This window comes from Podarcis filfolensis (genome assembly GCF_964270895.1).
Source record: "Podarcis filfolensis genome assembly, chromosome: Z".
In the NCBI taxonomy this organism is placed as follows: Eukaryota; Metazoa; Chordata; class Lepidosauria; order Squamata; family Lacertidae; genus Podarcis; species Podarcis filfolensis.
Window position 1 is genome coordinate 26,233,459 of NC_139617.1, and position 18,480 is coordinate 26,251,938.

At 41.5% G+C, this 18,480-nt stretch overlaps 1 protein-coding gene across 6 annotated transcripts in view; it reads right to left on the reverse strand.

Annotated features, from left to right (window-relative positions):
• Window positions 1-18,480, reverse strand: part of TRPC5 (transient receptor potential cation channel subfamily C member 5) — a 169,574-nt gene that overhangs the window by 132,630 nt on the left and 18,464 nt on the right. The window contains exon 1 of one of the 6 annotated variants that reach the window (XM_083595871.1): window positions 16,363-16,381. The exons of the other annotated variants lie outside the window; for them this stretch is intronic. The gene's annotated coding sequence lies outside the window, so the exon portion shown is untranslated. Of the gene's footprint in view, window positions 1-16,362; window positions 16,382-18,480 lie in introns of those variants that run through there. 6 annotated transcript variants of the gene reach the window in all.

Below are 18,480 nucleotides of genomic sequence, written 5' to 3' on the forward strand. Positions count from 1 at the left end.
TATACTGACTGCCATCAGTTATCCAGAGTTTCAGCGGTGGACTACTAGGAGACACTGGGGGTCGAACTTGGCATGCAAAGTAGATGCTCTACCACTGAGCTATGGTCCTTTCTCAAACATAGAAATATGGCAATCTGCCTTATACTAAATCAGATCACTGGTCCATGTAGCTCAACATTGTCCACACTCACTGGCAGCAGCCCTCCAGGATCTTATGCTGTGGTCTTCTCTCCTAGCCATACCTAGAGATGCTGGGGACTGAACCTGGAACGTTATGCATGCAAAGGATGCGCTTTCCCACTGAGAGGCAGTCCATTCCCTGATGTCAGCCTCCATTTGTCCACTATTTCATTATAATTATCTTTGTTTCATAACACAGTCATACTTTTTATTACATTCAGCTCTTCTCATTACTTCCTGATTATGCCCAGTTTGTTGAGGTTGTTGGTATTTTTCCATGCCTTAGCATTCATTCGTCTTGCTACTGTTAAAAAATGTAATAACTGTTCCCTGTAATGGTATGGCGCTCTTCCATCAACCTAATTTAATAGACAAGCTGAAGGAAACTCTAATGGAAACCATATCTGAAGCCACATCTAAGTTAAAAGAGTATCCTATAAATCCAGATTTCATAGCAAATATTTATGTATTTATATTCCTGCTCAGCGCTTCCCATTTGGGCAGTACTGCAGAGTGGTGGGAGTGGTGGGATTACCTACTAAGAGCCAAGGGGGTGGCAGGGGGTGCTGGAGGTATACATGGCTATTAGACTTTGAAAAGCTGATATCACTGGATAAGGTTCACCAACTTTGTGGAATTAATTAAACTAAATAGGTTTGACTGAATTTCGAATAAATATGCATTTAATTGTTACTGTTTGCAATTTTATTGTCTTATTATCTTCCTTAGTGGGTTGTGCAAACTGCTATTCTGAATACTGGGGATATGTTTATGGAACCAAAGGGGGTATGGATCCAAAATGTTTGGGAACCATTGCTCTAAGTGAATTGATGAAAAAAGAATTACATGAATTTTAGTGAATTATAGTCATATTAATGGGTTTGCTTCCTTTTTTTATCCTTCATTTCTGGTTTTTAAGCTTTCAAATGTATTTTTGTAAGTTACTGGAAGGGTTTATAGTTTTTGAAATATTTGAATTTAAAAAACTGTAAGAAGGAAGAAGTACTGTCACAATCATTTTGTCATGTCCTCAAGGGGCCAACTACGGTATATTTTCCTGTCCCAACTATATTTTTCTGTCCCCCTCCCAGATGTCACTTGGTTGCTACAAATATGCAGTATCCATTTAGATATCCACTCCCATCATTTAAATATCTACTCCCATCATCACTATCTCTGACTGAGCCTAATGGGCACCCAACAACATTTGGGGGACCACAATCAGCCCTCTTTGTTTTTTAGATATGAATTATTTTGGATACAAAACTCTCCAGTAGTGGCTGGTATCATGCCCCGCCACATGCTCTAAACTTTAGCCATATGATCCAACGGTGGCTGATGTCCATTAGAACTGAGAGGGCAAGCAGCAGAAAGATCCAAAGTCAATGGAACCAGAGCCAATGACAGGTAGAGCCAACTAATTCTGGTTTTGCCCCCATCCTCCTCTCTGCTGCATTCTATGATTACCATACAGTGGTACCTCGGGTTAAGTACTTAATTCGTTCTGGAGGTCTGTTCTCAATCTGAAACTGTTCTTAACCTGAAGCACCACTTTAGCTAATGGGGCCTCCTGCTGCTGCTGCGCCGCCGGAGCACGATTTCTGTTCTCATCCTGCAGCAAAGTTCTTAACCTGAAGCACTATTTTGGGTTAGCGGAGTCTGTAATCTGAAGCGTACGTAACCTGAAATGTCTGTAACCCGAGGTACCACTGTACTAAGATTCAGGAGGTGGAAGCTGTCAGATTGTGCCAGTTCCTGGACTGGTTGTTGGAAGAAGCAGTTATCGCTGGTAGATATTCTGATATTTTAATACCTAATGTAAATAACAGTACACTAACCCTGTGTTACCAGCAAAGATTAATTGTCACCTCCTGCAAGAAAGAAGGGGTTCTGCACCAGCAATATAATCTCTCTCCAAAAGTAAAACCATGATTGAGGAAGCACACAAGACAACCAGGCAGTCATTTCTCACTAAGTTCATGCCCTTCAACTTCAAACTGGGCATTGTAAATAAACAGCAAACAGAAAGGAATTTATAGGAAATAAACAATGGTACCCTGCTGTTGCTGATGAGCAATGGACTTGGCTCCAGAAGCAGGAGCTGGAGCTTGGCCAGTAGACTGCATTTTCTGTAGTTAAGGACATATGCTGAGATTCTTTCTAGCAGTGGTGGTCTCCAGGCTTATATACTGTTGGGGCTGTATAAGCTGCATCTGGTGTTTGGTTCGCACATCCATTCCCATTAAAGTGAAAAACTACTTTAGACTTGGAAGGCATCCCACATAAATAACTTCTAAGACCAGCCAGTGCTCCCTATTTCAGGTGCCAGCATGGGATTGGCAGAAGCCTATCTTAAACTCCCACATGGTGCCATCTCAACATATTACATATGGAATACTAAAAGAGAAAGACAGAACCATTCAAAGGTCCCAGGCCCACAGGATTTCTAGAAATGAAAGGAGTATTGCTGCATACCACCTAAGCCTCCTCAAATTCACAATGGTCTTCTGCAATTTGGTGGTGCAAGTTTTTATCTTCCACAAATGAATCATGAACAGTCTTGTGAGTTTTCAGATCAATTCATTCATTCATTTTCTTTCCCGCCTTTCCCACTGAAATAATCTAGGACAGCAAGCACATCAGTAATGTAATAACATTGACATTTGCCTCTTTCCCTTTCCAGTCTGTGTTATCAAAGCATGTGTGCACTGACAAACTTCTGACAAAAAATACACTCTTCATGCAACTGCATTTTGTAAGAAAAACCCTGGGGACTAATTTGAATAGTAGAGTGTTTGGTATCTGGTGGGCGGGGCTTGTGTGTTTTGCTTCAGAATCAGCCCCTCCCTCAGCCTGTGTTCTGTTAAGAATGTCAGTTAAGAGGGACAAGCTGCCTCTTCTTGCCTCAGACTTGCCCTATGTGGTTGTATTTAGTTTCTATAGTTTTCTTTATTATTAAAGCTTAGTTTAGATTTACATGAGCCACTTATTTTTCTCAAAGAAGGAGAAACTGCTGAGGAAAGGTATGGAATGTCCTAAACTTGGGTGAGTGAGGGGATATTCACAGTCTGACAAGAGGATTGATTTTGTTAATCATCCACCTGCACAACACATTTGCTATTGCATAAAAATTTATTCATTCATTGATTAAATTTGAATACCACTGTTCAACCATAGATCTCAGGGCAGTTCACAGCATAAAAATACAAGACAGAAACACAAAATGTATAATAAAAACAAGAGCAAGAACAAAGCAAACCCATAACTCAATTTTCCCTTAAACATTTTTAAAGAATGTTTCAGCCTAGCTGAAGAGGAACATTTCACCTGACTCAGGTGAGCTTCAAGTGAAGGCATCAGGTGAGCTTCCCTTGGGAGAGCATTTCACAAATGGGGAGCCACTGCAGAAAAGGCCCATTCTCATGTTGCCACCCTCCGGACCCCTCGTGGAAGAGCCACATAAAGAAGGGCCTCACATGATGATCGCAGGGTCCGGTCAGTTCATATGGGGACAGGAGGTCCTTGGAAAAAAAATTGTCCATGCAATCCTGTGCATTAGCAAACACTGCACAAAAAAATATTGCTGCAATCATGCATACAACAACAAATGACCATATGCATTGGTAAGATTGTACAAAAATGATTTTCATGCAATGTTGCATATAACTGCATCAAGTTTGCTTATTTTTTTGGCAGTGTTTACATAACAAATGCAGGTGTACACAATGATAAGGGGCCGAATTGAATAGAGTAAATTATATTGTGTACATGTCCAGAATGGGAAAAATGGAATTCCTAATACATCATATCTAAGTCAGACATAAGTCCAGGTAATTCTGAACCTTAAAATCCAGGGAGAATTTTGAATAAGAACATTTCAGAAGCATCACTGTTATTTAGAATGCACCAAATGCCTATACATGACAGTGCTCCCATCATGAAACCCCTTGCAAGCTCACATCCACCATGGCATTGTATTTTTGAAAATGATTGATGTTTTGATTGGCACAACCATTATTTATCCTAGACCCAAGTCAGACAACCTTCACTGGTTCTCACGTGAACAGGTTTCCACAAAATGATAGCCTTGGTTGCTCTGAGTGGACAACTTAGATTTCCCTGCTGCTCTTTCTTTAAAAAACACAAGAAAGAAACAAGCCTCCAGTGATCAACATTTGTCTTTAACTAACAGTATCAAAGCCATAGTGAGTTTCTTGCTTTAGAAACACACACACAAAAACCCAAAAAAACAACATCAAACAAGCCCAAAATGCATCACCACAATTCAAATGGAAATGCAGATAAAAGCTTAAATCAGAAAGTTATGAGGTTTTGAAGGTTCACAGGAAGGTATAAAGAAAGGGAAATCACAGAGCTATGTAGAATAATAAAATGCTGATCTCAAGACTTGAGGATGGGAATTTTGCAATCAAAATAAATGCCACACAAGAGATGCATCAGCCAAGAGATGGAGAAAGGCCTGCATTTAATACTGCTGCTTATACACAAGAAAATGGGTAAGGTGTGGGATTTGCTTCTTATTAATACCCTACTAAAGACCCCAAATAATATCGCTGCTTGTCCAACACAATAACATGTTTGTAAAGGGAAAAGAAACAGGAGATTCCACTATGCTTTGCAACAAGAATAATATCTGACATCACACATTCATATGGCTCCCTCTGTCTAATTCAGGAAAACAAAATGCAAACATAGGACTTAAGTCCTCATAACAGTCCTTCACCTATAGATTCCAACACATTGTATCGAAGTGATGGGAGAAAATGAGAGAGAAATAAGATCTCAGATGCTTTTTTCTGAAAACACAGATGAAATAACGTTCCAGGAAAATCTCCAGCATGAACTCTGCTGGGATAAAGAGGAGCACCCGGGAACAATACACCTGGCACTGCACTGCTGTGTTCTTCTGCAACTCCCATTCATTTCAGTATGGCAGCCTTTACCTGCAGTTTAAATGTGGCTGAAGACCACCAGGTTGATGAAGGGCTGCAGTGAGCAGTGAGAGAGACTATCCTAGTGAACTGTCTCTTTTTTTTTTTAATAAATTTTTTATTGGTTTTTCCACACATAATACAAAACAATACAACACAATACATAGACATACAAACATATAAACACGTATACTTTCTTAACCTTTCTTTTCTTGAACCTTCTTTCAGCGACTTCCCCATACCTCCCCTTTCTGCATCCCTGTTATCAATCTTTTCAGCATCCCCTAATTTCAATATACCACTTTCTTTAGATCTTATTTCTCATATCCAATTGTTAATCGCTGCAATTCTATTTTGCATTACCCAAAACATTTTAGCATTCATTAATTTTACAACAGTTCTTGAGATAGATTTTAAACTTCTTCCAGTCTTCTTCCACCGTCTCTTTCCCTTGGTCTCGGATTCTGCCGGTCATCTCCGCCAGTCCCATATAGTCTATTACCTTGGTCTGCCATTCTTCCAGTGTGGGTAGTTCTTGTGTCTTCCAATACTTTGCTAACAGTACTCTTGCTGCTGTTGTAGCGTACATAAAAAACGTCTTATCTTTCCTTGACACCAATTGGCCTACCATGCCCAGGAGAAAGGCTTCTGGTTTCTTCACGAACGTGCATTTAAGCACCTTTTTCATTTCATTATAAATCATTTCCCAGAATACCTTAATCCTTGGGCACGTCCACCAAAGATGGTAGAAAGTACCTTCAGTTTCCTTACATTTCCAGCATTTATTACTGGGCATATGATAAATTTTTGCAAGCTTGACTGGGGTCATGTACCACCTATAAATCATTTTCATGATGTTCTCTCTCAAGGCATTACATGCCGTGAACTTTATGCCGGTGGTCCATAACTGTTCCCAGTCAGCAAACATAATGTTGTGACCAATGTCTTGTGCCCATTTAATCATAGCTGATTTAACCGTCTCGTCTTGTGTATTCCATTTCAACAGCAAGCTATACATTCTTGACAAGTTCTTAATATTGGGTTCCAATAGCTCTGTTTCTAGTTTTGACTTCTCCACCTGGAAGCCAATTTTCCTGTCCTGTTTGAAAACTTCATTTATCTGATAATAATGAAACCAATCTCTTACCTTTGACTTCAATTTCTCATAACTCTGCAGTTTTACTTTTCCCTCCTCCTGTTCTACAATTTCCCAGTACTTTGGCCATTTGGATTCCATATTAAGTTTTTTCACTTCCTTAGCTTCCATTGGTGACAGCCACCTAGGGGTTTTGTTTTCCAACAAATCTTTATATCGAATCCAAACATTGTACAATGCTTTCCTAACCATATGATTCTTAAAGCCTTGATGAATTTTTACCTTGTCATACCATATATATGCATGCCAGCCGAATCTGTTGTTAAACCCTTCCAAATCCAAAATGTCTGTGTTTTCAAGAAGCAGCCAACTTTTCAGCCAGCAAAACGCCGCTGATTCATAATACAGCTTTAAGTCCGGCAGGGCAAACCCCCCTCTTTCTTTTGCATCAGTTAATATCTTAAATTTTATTCTGGGCTTTTTGCCCTGCCAGACAAATCTAGATATATCTTTTTGCCACCTCTTGAAACAATCCATTTTGTCTAAAATCTGCAATGTTTGAAACAAAAACAACATTCTAGGCAGGACATTCATCTTAATAACAGCAATTCGGCCTAACAAGGAAAGTCTCAAATTTGACCATACTTCTAGATCTTTCTTAATTTCTGACCAGCATTTCTCATAGTTATCTTTAAATAGGTTCACATTCTTAGATGTCAAATTAATCCCTAGGTATTTCACCTTCTTTGCTACCGTCAAACCAGTTTCACTCTGAAACTTCTCCCTTTCAGCAGCTGTTAGGTTTTTGTCCAATACTTTCGTTTTCTGTTTGTTCTATTTAAAACCTGCTACTTGACCAAATACTTGTATTAGTTCTAACACTCTTTTCATACTAGTGTCTGGCTCTTGTAAAGTTAAAACCAAGTCATCTGCAAATGCTCTCAGTTTATACTGTTTAGCTCCGACCTGAATCCCTTTAACCAGCTGGTCCTCTCTAATCATGTTTAGTAAAATCTCCAGGACAGATATAAAAAGTAGTGGGGATATTGGGCATCCCTGTCGTGTCCCTTTTTCAATAGCAAATTCTTCTGTAACCACATTATTTACAATCAGTTTTGCTTTTTGTTCGGAATAAATTGCACTTATACCATTTTCAAAACCTTGGCCTACCCCCATCCCTTGGAGATTCTTTTTCATAAAACTCCAAGAAATATTGTCAAAGGCTTTCTCCGCATCCACAAATATTAATACTGCCTTAGTATTAATATTAACTTTCAGTAACTCCATAATGTCTATTATGTTTCTCACATTGTCTGACAAATGTCTTCCTGGAAGAAAGCCCGCTTGGTCTTTATGAATCTCCCCCACCAAAACTCTTTTCAATCTTTTTGCCAAAATGTCTGCAAAAATTTTATAATCCACATTGAGTAATGATATAGGGCGGTAGTTCTTGACCTGGTTCTTCTCAGTCTCTGTCTTTGGTATAAGTGTGATATAGGCTTCTTTCCACGATTCAGGTGCCTTCTTCCCCTCCAAAATTTCGTTACAGACCTCCTTCAACGGTTGCAGTGAACTGTCTCTGATGACTCCAGCATCCACACCATTCTTTAAACACTTGGACAAACACTTTGCCCATAATGCAAAGACAGGGTATTTATGGTTCTCCAGATGGAGAAGGGCCATAGCTCTGTGACAGAGGATGCATTTTGCATGCAAAAAATCTATAAATTAACCCATGCCTACTACAAACCTCAGAGCCTAGGACTTGCTGATCAGAAAGTCGTGGTTCGAATCCCCATGATGGGGTGAGCTCCCGTTGCTCGGTCCCTGCTCCTGCCAGTCTAGCAGTTCGAAAGCATGTCAAAGTGCAAGTAGATAAATAGGTACCGCTCTGTCGGGAAGGTAAACGGCGTTTCCGTGCGCTGCTCTGGTTCACCAGAAGCGGCTTAGTCATGCTGGCCACATGACCCGGAAGCTGTATGCCGGCTCCCTCAGCCAGTAAAGCGAGATGAGCGCCGTGACCCCCGAGTTGGTCACGACTTGACCCAATGGTCAGGGGTCCCTTTACCTTTACTACAAACCTCAAACACTGATCTAGGAGTAGGCATCAATGAACACAGTGGCTCTAGCTTTCAAGGAAACATGCATAAAGTTGTGTTGTTAGTCTTGGGATCTTGCTCAGTGCATGTGTACAGAGACATCCACTAATTAGTACAATTCTAATCATGTTGCTGCAGTGATTGCAGAACCATATTGTGGGGTGAGGTGAGAAGAAAAAGAAACAGCCTTGTGAACTGCCACCATTCTCTGCAGAACCATCTTGCAGGGAGTGAAGAAGACACAGTAGCAGCTTCTTCTAAACAGATTGTCTTCTCCAGTTTATTGTGATTTTAAAATAAAATGATGCTTATTCTAATAATCTTGTGCAAGCTGCACAATTGTGAGATACCTGAAAAGCAGTATATAAATACCTTTGATAATACTAATGCTAATATCTGTTCAGAAGTAAGTCCTGCCAGGATCAACAGGGCTTACTCCTAGATAAGTGGGTATAAGATTGCATTTTAATTTAGTACCTTTCCCTTTGTCTCATAGAAGTCACAAGCCTCTTGAATGCAAGATATGCATGATTATGCAAGATCGGAGATTCCGAAATAATGATTCAGAAAAACTCTATTTAGCACAAACCCAAAAAAACTGTTACTAGAGCCAACTGGTACACAAATTTGTTGAAAAGCATTATGAATCACAAAGGGGGAAACTTGATTAAAATCATTGATTTAAAGTGGTCTTTCCCCCATGGTGCATTCAATCAATGATTTAAATGAGATGCTCTGAAAACATGTTGAAGGATTAGGTTATAAATCCCTAAAATAAATCACCTTCAGTTAAATAAATTTTCACAGCCTTACCTTCCTTCCTTCCCCCTCTTAACAAAGGCAGTTTAGCTCATTGTTAACAAGACTGTTGTCCTGTACATAAATAGGGCTTTGCAGCTTCCCCACTTTATTACATCCAGCAAATATTTGAAAGCACCACGCTTGTTCAAAACTCTTCGGGAGCCAGTGTGGTGTAGTGGTTAAGAGCGGTAGTCTCCTAATCTGGGGAACCGGGTTCGCATCTCCGCTCCTCCACATGCAGCTGCTGGGTGACCTTGGGCCAGTCACACTTCTGTGAAGTCTCTCAGCCTCACTCACCTCACAGAGTGTTTGTTATGGGGGAGGAAGGGAAAGGAGAATGTTAGCCGCTTTGAGACTCCTGAAGGGGAGTGAAAGGCGGGATATCAAATCCAAACTCTTCTTCTTCTTCTTCTTCTTCTTCGTGTCTAAACCCCTGCACCCGCTAATTTGCTGATTCAATGGCACTTGTGTATTCTTAAGGGTGCTAAGGATCACACGGGTACTTACCATTACCCACCTCTCCCTGTTAAAACTTTTAAGTGTTGCTGGGCCCAAGACTGGTGGGGCAGAATGCAGGATGCCCAAAAGGTAGGCGGAGCCAGAGCCAATGACAGGGGGAGCCAACTGGTACTAGTTGTATCCCCATCCTCCTGTCTGCTGAGTTCAATAATTGCAGCACTGAAACTAATAAGGAGGACCAGTGCTTTTTTCTGGGGGAACACGGGTACGCATACCCCTAAACATTTTGTGATTCTAAGTTTGGCCTCATTGAGGGGCAGTATTTCAATATGAGTAGGTAAATGAGAGTACCCCTAAACATTTTTTAAGAAGAAAAGAAAGCACTGAGGAAGCTGACAGGTAGAACCACCTGATAGGCTGCTTTCAAGGAAGAAGGCAGGCAGGTGGGGCCTGGTGGAGAACACACTGTGGATGCTGGGGCAGTGCCCCATCCACTCTCATGGACCAGCCTAACTGCAGTAAGGAACAGAGAAGTTTTGAGTGAGTGAACCCAAAAATGTTCCCAAATGCTCCCTAACACTGAGTTTCAGGTACCTGGTCAAAATTGTTTTGTAACAAGAAGTCTTTCCATCATTAATGCTTTTCAGATATTTTACTTCCTTTTTTTAGATTTTAATTTCTTAAGGTTTTGAGTTGTGGGTGCTAAATTGATGTTTTACATTTTTATGTTTTATATAGTGTGTTTTATGTTGGTAAGCTGGTTTGAGACCTACACTATACAGTGGTACCTCGGGTTACATACGCTTCAGGTTACAGACTCTGCTAACCCAGAAATAGTGCTTCAGGTTAAGAACTTTGCTTCAGGATAAGAACAGAAATAGTGCTGCGGCAGCAAGGCAGCAGCAGGAGGCCCCATTAGCTAAAGTGGTGCTTCAGGTTAAGAACAGTTTCAGGTTAAGAATGGACCTCTGGAACAAATTAAGTACTTAACCCGAGGTACCATTGTATAAAAATGTAAAACATCAATTTAAGCCCTCAAAACTCAGAACCTCAAGAAATTAAAATCTTTTTTTAAGAAAAACCTCAGCAGGAATGGTGCCTATCTAACTTCTTACATCTGAAGGCAGCCCTCTATAGGGATTTTTTGTTTTTTATGCTTGATGTCTCCCTGTGTTTTGTTGTTGTTGTTGTTGTTGTTGTTGTTGTTGTTGTTGTTGTTGTTGTTGTTGTTGTTGTTGTAGTAAGCTACCCAGAGTGGCTGGGGCAACCCAGTCAGATGGGTGGGGTACAAATTGTTGTTGTTGTTGTTGTTTTATTTGTATACCCTTCATTTGTAGATCTCAGTTCACAGGATGAAAAATAAAAGACAAAAACACAAAATACACAATAAAAACAAGAACAAAAACAAAGCAAAACAATACCCCCTAGAGTTGTTCCCACAACACTGGGATAAAATACATAAACCCTTTAAAGCTTGGCATGACAGAATTGCCTCCACTTGGCTACAAAAAGCCAATCAAGTAAGTGCCACCAAAGTGTTCCTGGGGAGATTATTCCACAACTAGGGTGTCACCATAAAAAAGCCCCACATCCAGCTATGATCCACCACACCTTGGAAAGAGACACCACCTGGAACAGTCCCACATAGGAAGCTGCCCCATACCAAGTTGGACCACTGGCCCAGTTTGGTTGGCACTGGTTGGCAGTTGCTCTCCTGAGTTTCAAACTCAGATGTCAGGGATGTCAGGGATGAAACCTGGGATCTTCTGCATGCAAGGGAGGTGCTGTATCCCTGAAATACAACCCCACCCTCTGACACAGATATTAAAGAATTATTACAGGACTAACTATTGTTTTTAAATGTGAGAAACTGCCCTTTATTATAGGGAAGAAGGAAAAAAATTGAGAACTAGGCAATAGCCTAAGCCTAAATAAGCTTAAGTTCCAATGCATGCCTGCTCAAGGTGTTCATTATTGCACTACTTGCACACCATTTCTTTGCTCTGGTATCTGCTTTCCCCAAGAAATGTAAGCCAGAAATGAGCCTTCTACTCATCAACATTTATTGTATATCAAATAAACAGTGAGCATTGAATCTGGGAAGGATAAATGTGTCTAATTATCTTAAACAGACATTGGTGGGGGAGGGAGAACAGGGAGAAGTTGTGTTCTTTGCATGGTTTTGATGCTTGTCTTTCCCTTTGCATGCTTGTAAGGTCTTGCCCAGGTGGTGAATGAAACCACATGTGCTAAGGTAACCAGCAGCAGGCAGGTTCAGTCTCAAATATAATTCGGAATTTAACAGGGAGAAGTCATGGAGACAAGATAAAGTGCCATATAAAGGTACCCCTGCCCGTACAGGCCAGTCGTGTCCGACTCTAGGGTTGTGTGATCATCTCGCTCTAGAGGCTGTGAGCCGGCGCTGTCCGAAGACATTTCCGGGTCACGTGGCCAGCGTGACGAAGCTGCAGCTGGCGAGCCAGCACCAGCGCAGCACACGGAAACGCTGTTTACCTTCCCGCTGTAAAGCGGTCCCTATTTATCTACTTGCACTTAAGAGTGCTTTCGAACTGCTAGGTGGGCAGGAGCTGGGACTGAACGACGGGAGCTCACCCCACCGCGGGGATTCGAACCGCTGACCATACGATCGGCAAGTCCTAGGCACTGAGGTTTTACCCACAGGGCCACCCGCGTCCCATAAAAGTGCCATATAAATGCAACTAATGCCTTTCCTCTTGAAACCTCATCCTCTTTCATGAAATACTCACCTAGGTGATCCCACCCCATCCTTGTTCACTGCATCAGGCAGTGGACAGGATGCCATCACAATGCAGCACAGGCAGTAATATTTGCCTACCTATTGCAACGAGGACAAGTGAGAGCTATTGAAAAAGCAACCATTTTTGCATGTACTACTGAAATAATAGTCTAATATTCACTAATTTATTTCAGAAATACAGATCCATGAAAGGAATCAGATATGAGACCAGTTTCTACTTAATCTGGATAATGAATCTTGCCAGAAAATTGAGACAAAACTAAACACTGAAAGTGTTTGAGGAAGAGAAGGTATCCTACTGTTTCCCAAACAAGGTGATAGCTAGACTTCCTCACAAAGAGAAGGTTAAAACATAAATCTGTGTTCAATGAACCTGAAATAAAATATGCGGGCAGAACAGTCAGGCTGAGAGTAAATCATTATACTGGATACTAAATTAAGCAGTGAGGATGGTTGTGTAAAACCAAACAATCCAACTGGGAGATAAAAGCAAACCTGTTTACCTTCAGCACCATGGAATCCTATATTGTTTGTTTGTTTGTTTGTTTAATTTGTATACCACCCTTCATCCATAGATCTCAGGGCAAATCACAGCATAAAAATACAAGATAAAACACACAAGATACATGATAAAAACAAGAAGAAAACAAACCAATGACCCCATTCCTGCCAACACATCCCAGAAACACATTTAAAAGAATATAGGCTTGGTTGAAGAGGACCATTTTCACCTGGCACCTAAAGGTGTATAATGAATTTGTATACGTTATTTTCACTAATATATACATTTATCTGTACACTTTACCCCAATGAATGCTTTTTTGTGCACATTTCTTAGCTGCAGAACTGTACCGCAAAATCCAGAGAAGTGCAAATTTTTAAGAACAGCTGTGCTTTATGCATTGTTTCAGAAAAGTGTGAATCAGATAAATTCACCTAGATGTAAACTGAATCTAATCCCCTCCCCAATCCCTAGCTTAGCTGTCTCACTTTGCAAGAGCTCCAGTATCAGAATATATTATGGAGGAAAGTTAGGCATCAAACAGCCTATTAAGCAGAGAATTCCCTACACAGGGCAGTCACCACACACCAGAGGTGGGAGGGGAGCAGATGTGGAGGTAGGCCTGTGTTGATGATCTCAATGAATGGGCAGGCTGATGTGGCAGCTGGCATTCCTTTGGGTTACCTGGCACCGCCGCATGCAGGACTCCAAAGATAAGCACCAGCACACTAGGATAAGTAAGAGGAAGGTCTATAGCTCAGTGGTAGAGCCTTTGCTTGACACATGGAAGACCCCAGATTCAGTCCCCGGCATCTCCAAGTAGGGGTGGGAGAAACTTCTGCCTGATGCCCTGGAAAGCCACTGCCAATCAGTGTGGATATTACTGAGGTAAATGGGAGAGTCTTGGGGAAAAGATGTGGTCTTTCCGATATTTGGGGTCTAGGTTCTTTAGGACTTTCAACATCAATGTGAGCACCTTGAGTTGGACCAGGAAACAACTGACAAGCAATTGCTGTTAGCACTCTCTTACTACAGTTATGGCCAAGGCACCTGCATTGATCCCTTTTAGAATAGAGGGGAAATTACTAATAAAGCAAAAGTTATCCAAATTTAAAATTTACCTCTTACAGCTCTGCCTTGTTGTTATTTGTACTACTATAACTGTTTTCTGTGTAGCACTTGGTACCATTGCCTCAAAGAAAGGCTGCCCTTCCATTGTTGTTGTTTTTCTTGAGCAAATGACATTAAACCGGAAACCAAAAAAGAAACGTGCTTTCAAGCTAACTGATGGAAATTCATTTTGTTGCTAGTATCCAAGCAACCTGTACAACTTCAGGGAGAAAGGTTAAAGACTAGGGGTGGGGAATTAAATCCTGCTGGCAAGCCAGATCAATTCTCCCTCCTCCAGCCCATGTGGGCCAATTTGACAGGTGGGTGGGGCCACCTACCCTGCCGATCACCTGAAAGCACAATGACACCAGGAGACTCATTTAGCAAAGCCACCCTGAACAAAGCTGCATGCAGGTTATGGAAGCCCTGATGGTCTGCTGATTGTCAGAGCTTGTATGGTCCCATGCATGATGCCCCCTTTAGACCAAGCTGTCCCATACTCAGTGACGATTGGACCATTACTGTGAATGGGGCACTGACCCACCACTCACCTGCCTGCCATCTTTCTGACAACAATGAGTTCAGGGATGTCAGCACTGCCTGTCAGCCTCCTCCTCCTCCTCCTCCTCCTCCTCCTCCTCCTCCTCCTTACTATTGTTGCCTTTGTATAATTCAGCAGGGAGGAGGAGGATGGGGACAAAACTAGAGTGAGTTGGCTCTGCCTGTCATTGGCTCTGACACCACCTGCTATTGGCGTCTCTGCCTTTCACCCTACCAGTCCCAATGGGCACCTTTCTGTCCATACCTGATATCATATACCATGTCAAGGGTAGGGCAAATGGGTGTGGCCTAACCAAAATAGACTCAAGGCCTGGTGATACCTATGGGCTGGAGGTTTCCCACCCTACTTAAAGACACTTCCCACACTTCCTTCTCCTGCTACACAAAGCTTGCAGTAAACAGGAACCATAGAAGTCACATTAATGATCAGAATTATGAGCTACCTCAGCATTCCTGCAACTGTGTTTTAGGGACACTGTTGGACATGCAATATCATCTGAATTGTCTTTGCTATGCAAAAATATTAGGTAGTGATGATGACTTGGTGTTTTCATCAATAAAATACCTGATATTGCTTTTGTACTCAGAGTCCAATGTTGTGAACTCTAACCGAATTACACTTGGATCTGAATTGCTCAGAGAAAAGGCTATAGCTCATCTGCCTTGTATGCAGAGGCACACCTCTGGGTGGGGACAAGAAAGACTCCCTGCTTGAGACTCTGGAGAGCTGCTGCCAGTCAGTGTAGACAATAATGAGTTAGGTGCACCACTGATCTGACTCAGTATAGCACAGCTTCCTATGACATTTTCAGACCATGAGCGCTGTGATCTGAATACAGTATGTGCAGTTCAAACCTAATGATACACACAATTTAGCAAGTACACTATTAGCTGATTCAGTTCATAATGTCAGCTTGGCACACATGCACGCACACATCAGTTGTATCCAAGGGCTACTGTTAAAAAAATGAGCTCCTCTGAAGGAATGGATAATGACGATGATTTAAAAATTAACATTTTTTAAATCACTGAGGTTAATAAATTGGCAGGTTATTCCCAAAGGAGAAATGGAATATGTTTGCAAATTTTATTCCCTGGGAAGTAGACAGTGCTCCTTGCTGACTGGAATATGTATCCTGATTTCATAGCTTTGGGTGGAGAAATTTCTCTGTAAGTTTTTCCCCCCTTTAAAAAGAGTGTTCCTTTCTCTGAACAAACTCTGTGCACCTGGAATTGTCTTATCACCTGGCATTGCACAATGCTCAAAGATGTTTTGTTTGTTTTTTCACTGGGCTTCTTTCTGGCTAGCCTCTACAATTTCCACTGTAGACTGTCAAGCAATTTGTTTGTCACCTTCAGACAAATGAGGATGACATTTCTGTCGCAGGGTGGTAAAAGGTTGGAGCTTGCATAAGCTTGATAAATGTGAAACCAAGGTGACTCTACTTGTAAGCGTTATGTATTACCATGAAACTGCAAATCCTTCAGGCATGCTTATGTGTCTAGGTTCGCTACATAATCAACTCCTGCTTTGCATTCAGACACCAGGAAAATGTGTGTACTACGAAGAAATGCACAGAAACTGAAAAGAGACATTAATGTGTAGCAGCCCTGTTGGGTTCCTGTCAGACTTGACCATCTACTGGAAGGCAAAATAACTATTTGTATTTTCTTTTAAAATCCCCATGCATTTCCTAACTACTTAGATCCACCTCATCCCTATTATTAATAATGGAGATCATTATTGGGTCAGTCTCATTTTATGCTCACAGCTGTTAACAGGCCTTGCAGCTTGGCTGAATTAAATTTGAATAATAACTTACAGTTTTTGGAGTTCAAAGGATTTATTCATGCAGGAAATATTTACAGGGTGAGTGGAGACATGAGAGAAACATCTTGTCTGGAGAGAACAGCAAACAAAATGGCTCAGCTTTTAGGGGTAGAGCTAACTTAGACAAAGAGACATATGAACAAGTGCTGGCTAGATTGCTATACAAACAATGCCCTCATGTGGTTTAAAGGAACACATGCATTAACTAGAAGCTCAAGAGTAGGAAATGCATTTGCTTTAGTCCAACAATAAACATAATAAATTTAAAGCAGAGTTCCTTTTCCTATTGCTTACCTTTAATCTGTGACCTAATGCATTGTCAGTGGGGGAAATTGCCTTACATGGCACCTGGATAAATATTACTTAAATTTCCAAATTACTAGAAGTGGGGTGCTTGCAGCACCATTAACAGGAGTCCAGCCCTGGTTTCTTCTTTAGCTTTCATGTAGATTGAATTATTAATCCACTCTAGAAAATGCTGTCCATTAACACACATACAGTTGCACTTTCCTATTTGATCATTTTTATGATTAGTTATATATGAGCAAGAAGATCAGAGGCTTGAGGCTGCAGAAAAGATTCATCTCAATGGCTTTTGCACAATGAAATGAAACATTCCTTTAAGGAGCTGCCCCTCCCATTTGAGCAAAATGCAAATTTGTGGAGGGAAATAAAAGTGGGAGTCATTTTGTTTTGTTTCTTATCGGATTCCTGTTTGCTAGATTTCAAACAACTCCATTTCAAAAATGCTGCTAATTGCAAATCCACACACATTTAGCAAATAACTCTGTTCAATACAACTTTTGAAGTTAATTTGGCTTCCCATTCCCCCCACCTCCACTTTGGAGTTTCCTTTTAATGCTGCACATAAAATCCACCACAAGATGAATGCAGGCTCTTTTCATCAGCCCAGCTACAAAGAGGCTAAACTCTTTAATTGCACTAGATTGGGTCCTATTTTCTCGAATGCAAGTAGAAACCCCATTAAAATCTAACCAGTTACTCCCAATTTGCACTGATGCTAATGAAAGCAGAACTGAGCCTCTGGGGTCCAATTCTGCTCAGTTAACTCTACTGAGTTAAGAGGAACTCCCTTGGAAATGTATGAGATTATGTGAGTTAAACTTGTGGAGGGATTGATGAATAAGAACCCTGGCGAGGTTGGATGTGATCATTTTCTGAACCCTTCAAAGGCCCTGTGTTTCTGTGATTTTCTGAAGTACTGATACCCACTCCTGGTTTCGCAATCCCCTTCCTCAAAAATAAGGCAGGAAAAGAGAAGGAGGGAGGAACGATGAGAACACTTTTGTTGCCCAGTCCAGTGCATAATGAATTCAGATTACATGGGGATGAGAATGGGGAAGGGCGGCTGTGGCTCAGTGACAGAGCATCTGTTTTGCATGTAAAAAGTTCCAGGTTCAATGCCTGCCATGTCCAGGTCAGGCTGCCTGTCTGAAAGCAATGGAAGTTACTGCCAGTTGCTCTAGATGCTGCTGAACTAGATGGATCAGTGGACTTCCTATTTGGGGAAGGGTCATAGCTCAGTGGCAGAGCACAAGCTCTGCATTTCACAGAGTCAGTCCCTGACCTCATGCCCCATGCCTGAAACCCTGGAGAGCTTCTGCCAGTGAGTATAGATCAAGGGCTGGAATTGTTTTTGGCTCCACAGACCAGCTCCTTCTCAGAATCAGCCTTGCAGCCTAAATGTGACAGGTAGGTGGTGTGACTGTCTACCTGTCAATCACATGATGCCATCATGCCATCACGACTCACAAATGAGTGGCGCCACCCATCTGCCAAAATTCCCTCAGAGGTTTTGCAAAGTGCCCTCTGAAGCATCTTCTTCCTTCCCTTGGAGAGAGCTTCTTTCACGCAGGCTTTTGCTCTGCTTCTCATTTAAGTGAGTGGACAGCAGCAGTGGCACTGCCTCCCACTTGCTTAATGATGAAGCACACCTGAGCCCAGAGCGCAGCAGGATCCCTACTCCACCCAATATCGGCAGATGATATTCCTACATTGCAGGGGGGTAGACTAGATGATGTTTAGTGTTATGTACTGAAGTTCTCACCCTGGGCCAGCAGGGGGATACTGTAGATAGTTATGCAAATAA